The sequence below is a fragment of the Hibiscus syriacus genome, unplaced genomic scaffold (genome assembly GCF_006381635.1).
Source record: "Hibiscus syriacus cultivar Baekdansim isolate YM2019G1 unplaced genomic scaffold, ASM638163v2 tig00110607_pilon, whole genome shotgun sequence".
Taxonomy (NCBI): domain Eukaryota; kingdom Viridiplantae; phylum Streptophyta; class Magnoliopsida; order Malvales; family Malvaceae; genus Hibiscus; species Hibiscus syriacus.
Window position 1 is genome coordinate 648108 of NW_024062799.1, and position 6000 is coordinate 654107.

The following is a 6000-nucleotide window of genomic DNA, read 5'->3' on the forward strand; positions in this document are numbered from 1 at the left end:
TAAATCAATCATCTCTCTGCTGAAACAAGTTAAACAAAGGAACGGAGAGAATTCCATACACATTAAATGCTGTTTTAAGTAGCATTCTTACCCACAGTGCCGGCAAAAAAATCCTGTTTTAGGCCGAAAGCATATTCTTTTGGGGAGGGGGCCCAAGTTTTCTCTCTCACGGCCGCCAATGATTAACGTTTCTTAATCACCTTTACCTCTTGTATTTTATTATTCTGCTTAGTGCCTAATTAGTTTTAATCAGCAGTCCGTGTCATAATTCAGAATGAGAACTTGGTACATCAAAAAGAGGTATTTTAGATCTCCTCTGATATGGTGATGTGAAAGTGAAAGATAAGGCATACATAATATTAAAAGAGAAAATCGTCTCGGTGACCAAAAATGCCTTATAATATACGATTTTAACCAACTTTTTTTTGATTTGCCAAAATGACCAACAAAATCGCAACGCGATATCAAAACCGCAACGCGATTTAGAAAAGCGCAACGTTGAAAAGAAGATCGCAACGCGATCTTCCAAGAATCGCAATGCGATTTTCTGAATCGCGTTGCGATCTTCCAAGAATCGCAACGCGATTCAGAAAATCGCAACGCGATTCAGAAAATCGCAACGCGATTCAGAAAATCGCAACGCGATCTTCCAAGAATCGCAACGCGATTCCAAGAATCGCAACCCGATTCAGAAAATCGCAACGCGATTCCAAGAATCGCAACGCGATTAAGAAAATCGCAACGCGATCTTCCAAGAATCGCAACGCGATTCAGAAAATGAGTAAATTCTTTCAAAAGTTGTTGCATTTGTTTCTTTCTTAAGAATTTTCTCTAAAAAGATAGTATCCGCGCGGACGTGTCGAAGACACGTATTACCACGACCACGACCACGACCACGACCACGACCACGACCACGACCACGACCACGACCACGACCACGACCACGACCACGACCACGACCACGACCACGACCACGACCACGACCACGACCACGACCACGACCACGACCACGACCACGACCACGACCACGACCCGACCCGAGACGAGACGGCGGCGGCGGCGGCGCGCGAGAGTCCCCCTTGTTCTCTTTCACTCAACAAGGAAATGGGAAATCCAAGCCTTAAATACACTTCCCAATAGTGTTTCCAATACTATGTGGGATTGAGCATTACTTAACACTTCAAAGAAAATATAGCAATTTTTGTAGCATGTTTCCCGCTTAATCCATATTTAAAAATATTAAAACATTTTATCATATTAAAACTATATGTATAAGTTTGAATTGAAATGTAGATATCTACAACTCTTTTAATTCTCTTGATAAAATGTTTTAATATTTTTAGATATGGATTAAGTGGGAAAATACTACAAAAATTGCTATATTTTCTTTGAAGTGTTGAGTAATGCTCAATCCCACATAGTATTGGAAACACTATTGGGAAGTGTATTTAAGGCTTGGATTTCCCATTTCCTTGTTGAGTGAAAGAGAACAAGGGGGACTCTCGCGCGCCGCCGCCGCCGCCGTCTCGTCTCGGGTCGGGTCGGGTCGGGTCGGGTCGGGTCGTGGTCGTGGTCGTGGTCGTGGTCGTGGTCGTGGTCGTGGTCGTGGTCGTGGTAATGCGTGTCTTCGACACGTCCGCGCGGATACTATCTTTTTAGAGAAAATTCTTAAGAAAGAAACAAATGCAACAACTTTTGAAAGAATTTACTCATTTTCTTAATCGCGTTGCGATTTTCTTAATCGCGTTGCGATTCTTGGAAGATCGCGTTGCGATTCTTGGAATCGCGTTGCGATTTTCTTAATCGCGTTGCGATTCTTGGAAGATCGCGTTGCGATTTTCTGAATGGCGTTGCGATTTTCTGAATCGCGTTGCGATTTTCTGAATCGCGTTGCGATTTTCTGAATCGCGTTGCGATTTTATGAATCGCATTGCGATTCTTGGAAGATCGTGTTGCGATCTTCTTTTCAACGTTGCGCTTTTCTAAATCGCGTTGCGGTTTTGATATCGCGTTGCGATTTTGTTGGTCATTTTGGCAAATCAAAAAAAAGTTGGTTAAAATCGTATATTATAAGGCATTTTTGGTCACTGAGGCGATTTTCTCATATTAAAATTAGTGTCCCTTGTATGAATGTTGCATACATTTATTCTCAACCCCGTTCTATCTCGCCTCATATACAACTATATGAAAACTTTTGGAAATCCCGCTGAGTCGACCTTAATTTCTTTCTTATTATGAGTTCAAAAACCTCCCAACAGCCTCACGTATCCCAACTCTAGTATTACAACCGTGACATACAGGGACTTTGAAGTTGTTGAATGGAACAATGAAAGAGCTGTGAATGTGGATCTCGTCCCGATTACCAGAGAAATAAATGTAACATGTTACAACACAAGATACAGTTTCTAGCTGTAGGTCACACTTTCTCCATTCACAACTTCACCTATGTTGTAAGCACCATTTGCATCTTCAAGTATTCTTTGAGATGCTTCCTTGCTCACAACGAGAACCATCCCAATGCCCATGTTAAACGTCCGCCTCATCTCAGCATTCTCGATGTTTCCAGCCTAAATACATATCAAACAAAATTAAACAAATACCGTTTATCAACCTAAAACCTTTGTTTCCAACTAGAAATATAAAACAAGGAAACCGATTCAATATTTATTCATGAAAAAACTTTCCACCTGTTGTATCCATTTGAACACAGGTGGCAGATTCCAAGAATTGTTATAGATGACAGCACCAAGGCCTTTCGGGAACACTCGGAGTATGTTGTCAGTAAAACCACCACCCGTGATATGTGCTATCCCCTTCACCCCTCCCTTGCCAATTATATCTAACACCTGGATATGGAAAAGGGTTTTAGCTTGCAAATCTGTGCATGAGAAGATGAGACCAAAGTCATACTGTCAGACAAAGGTTCACTATAACCTGCTTAACATATATAACAGTTGGTGCCATTAATGCTTCTCCTAAAGTAACTGCTGCACCAGGAAGTTGATCCTTTAAAGAAAGACCACTACGAGCCAAAACCCTGCAAAAGATTTTTAAATAAATCAAAAGGATTACATGCACTGAAACAAGATTTAAAAAAGAAAAACTTCTATATCAAAGAACCACATAGATTGGACCATATCTAGCACAATACCACTGAAGATAATTTACAAATAGGACATTACATTACAAAGGTTGCTAACCTTCTAACGAGAGAGAAACCATTTGAATGGACTCCACTAGAAGGTAGGCCAATTAATACATCTCCAGCCACAATGTTTTTCCCATCTATAACTGAATCCTTTTTGACAATGCCTACTGCAAAGCCACTGAGATCATACTCATCTTTTGCATAAAAATCTGGCATCTCTGCAGTCTGATATGCAATCGAAATACCCTTAGTTGATCTAGGAAATTAAAAATGCATGTTGCAATTTCTAAATCTAAACATATATAAGACTTGAAAGGGCTTCAACAGTACAGAGGCAAAATGTATTTCGCAGATATGATTCTTAACTCAAGGCAAATCATAGGGTTAAAAATATCAACCATTTGTGGTCCAAATTATTATTATGAACATTATTCACATCATTATTAACTTTATATACAGTAATAGCTCTATCTAAGACACAAAAGTATTGCTAATTGCAACCATCCCTCATAATTGCACATCGAGTAACAATTCTTCATATCAATATTCCCTCAGTATTTCATCCCATGAACCTATGTACTTTCAAATTCAACTTAGAATCATCCCATCCCACACATTATATAATACATATGAGCAAAAAATTAAATCATGTACCTCCCCACCCAACAAAGCACAGTCGGATTGTTGACAACCATCTACAATTCCTTTAATAACCTGAAAAACAAAAAAAAACACAGAATGGTGATTATTAATGAACGTTAACCATTCTGATTTATCCACTCAGTGTAAATCTAGTAAAAAAAACAATTCGAACCTTTTCAGCAAGGTCAACATCAAGGTGACTTGTCGCAAAATAATCAAGGAAGAATAATGGTTTTGCTCCAGAAGTAACAATGTCATTGACACTCATTGCAACCTGATGGTCAAGTATATTAGAATGAAAATATTATTGTATAGAGAAAATACATTTAACAAGGTTTGTTCCAAATTTACAAGATCAATCCCAATAGTTTCGTGGATTCCGGTCTCAAATGCTAGCTTGAGCTTGGTTCCCACACCATCAGTACCAGCAACAAGGTAAAAATCACCTGTTCATCACGACAGGAAACCAGTAAATTCAACAAACCGAGACTAGATTTTCTAAATGAGCAATAAAAGAAGACACGTTATATTAACATTTAACGTAGAAGTACTAGCAAGCTGAACTTTTTAAATAATAAAAGAAGGTGAATCGCACTAAAGAGAACCTCAATAAGGTTCAGGTGCTTGATAATTTTCCATCAATTGCACATAATTAAGAATTAGATTATACTACTTAATCCATAACCTAACAAAAAATGAAAAAAAAAAGTTACAAAAATTCATAATATTGGATATTGAGACAGCAAATGGAAAGTATGCCAACGAATAGGCTTAACAATTTCCTATATTCAACAAATAAGAAAGGAAAAGAAGTAACACTGTTTCGTGAAAAGAAAAGAAAAATTCGCATTGAAAAATAAATAAATTCCCTCATTAAAAAAGCTCAAATTCATCGAAATTGAAACTATATCATATAAAAAAAAGGTACAAAAATGTTACCGAGGGGGAAAAATCCGCCAAAGCCACCAATTCCAGGAGCCATCTTAGCGATTCTTCTAACAAGCTCAGTTCCAGCATCTATATCAACACCGGCATCCTTATAAGTTAACCCAGTCGACCCACCGGATTCCTTGGACATCGACCGCAAGCGGCTATTGCCAATTCTATTTCTTTCCAGCAAGGACAAAGAAAGAAGCGGAAACCTTTGCAAGCGGTTAGATCGCACTGCCAGAGGAGGTTGAGCAGCAATGGTGGGCTTGTCGAAAACGGTCTCGAAATGCAGCGAGATAGTTCAGCGTTTGAAGCCGCTACAGTGTTTTTCATGGGAAAGGATAGAAGATAATCGAAAGTGGCGTAAGACTGTAGGAGGAAGAAACGGTAATTGGCACTACAAGAGGAAGAGTGCGAAAAGAATGTGTTTAGGGCAAATGCTCTTGTTTTTGCGCGGCTTCCTGAGTTTCGGCTAGCCGTTTATTTTTATTTATAATAGATATAAGAGAAAATAACCTTAGTGATCAAAAATGCCTTATAATATACGATTTTAATCAATTTTTTTTGGATTTGCCAAAATGACCAATTAAATCGCAATGTATCGATAATTCGCCACGCGACCTCTGGTATCGCAAATCAGTTTCTAGATTCGCAACGCGATTCTGACTATCACATTACGATTTCCCAAATTCGCGTTGCGATTTTCCTAATTCGCGTTGCGATTTTCTTAATTCGCAATGCGATTACGTAAATCGCAATGCGATTACGTAAATCGCAATACGGTTATGTAAATCGCAATGCGAATTAGGAAAATCGCAATGCGATTACGTAAATCGCATTGCGATTACGTATTCGCATTGCGATTTAGTAAATCGCAACGAGATTCTGACTATCGCAATACTGAATTTCAAATTCGCAACTCGATTTCTGAATTCGCAACAGGTTTTAATTTCGCAACACAAATGTTTTGGGTATATAACTACGCAGCAGCAACAACTCATAACCTAAATCCCTAAATCGCAACTCATTCCATCTCATCTATCACTGTCTCCGGCGACATCCGTTCCTATATCCAACGACATCCTTCCCCATCCGGCAACAGGTTTTAGTTTCGCAGCTCGTTTGTTTAGTAAATTAATTTACAATAATGAAATCATCTAATGTTGATCATGTTTGGATAGATTTGTGTTTTGGAGGGTCATGGGAGAATGTTCATGGTGTTTTACAATATATGCCTTTACCCATGAATCTTCAACTAAAACTATCATTAAAAAAGTTAA

General features: G+C 38.6%; 1 pseudogene; it reads right to left on the minus strand.

Annotated features, from left to right (window-relative positions):
- Positions 1 to 2344: 2344 nt before the first annotated feature.
- On the minus strand, positions 2345 to 5068 carry LOC120135335 (annotated as a pseudogene).
- Between the last annotated feature and the right edge of the window lie 932 nt (positions 5069 to 6000).